The sequence below is a fragment of the Oryzias melastigma genome, linkage group LG4 (genome assembly GCF_002922805.2).
Source record: "Oryzias melastigma strain HK-1 linkage group LG4, ASM292280v2, whole genome shotgun sequence".
NCBI classification, from domain to species: domain Eukaryota; kingdom Metazoa; phylum Chordata; class Actinopteri; order Beloniformes; family Adrianichthyidae; genus Oryzias; species Oryzias melastigma.
The window spans coordinates 28,157,987-28,158,373 of record NC_050515.1 but is presented as its reverse complement, the minus strand read 5'-3'; positions in this window follow the sequence as shown (position 1 = coordinate 28,158,373).

Genomic DNA, 387 nt, shown 5'->3' with positions numbered 1-387 from the left:
AGCAACTTTTTTCAGCTACAAGCTAGCTGTTTTGGCTAACCTAAGTTTTGGGTTTTTTTTGTTATTTTTAGGTTAATTTGGCATTAAGCTAATTTTAGCTGGATATCAACTTCAGCGTTTGCAGCTATTAGCTTCAGTGTTTTCAGCTTTTAGCGTTTTCAGCTATCAGCTTCAGCGTTTTCAACTATCATTTTCAGCATGTTTCACTATCAGCACTAGCGTTTTCCGCGGCCAAATTCAGCTCACAGCATTCACACTAGCATTATCGTAGGTAATGCTATATATCTAGTTCATAATTATGGTAAAAAGTTACAGTTTAAAGTTTTAAAAATTTGTTTTTTGAGTGTTCGATGAATGTTTATCCCTTTCGAACCGCGACTTAAGGTG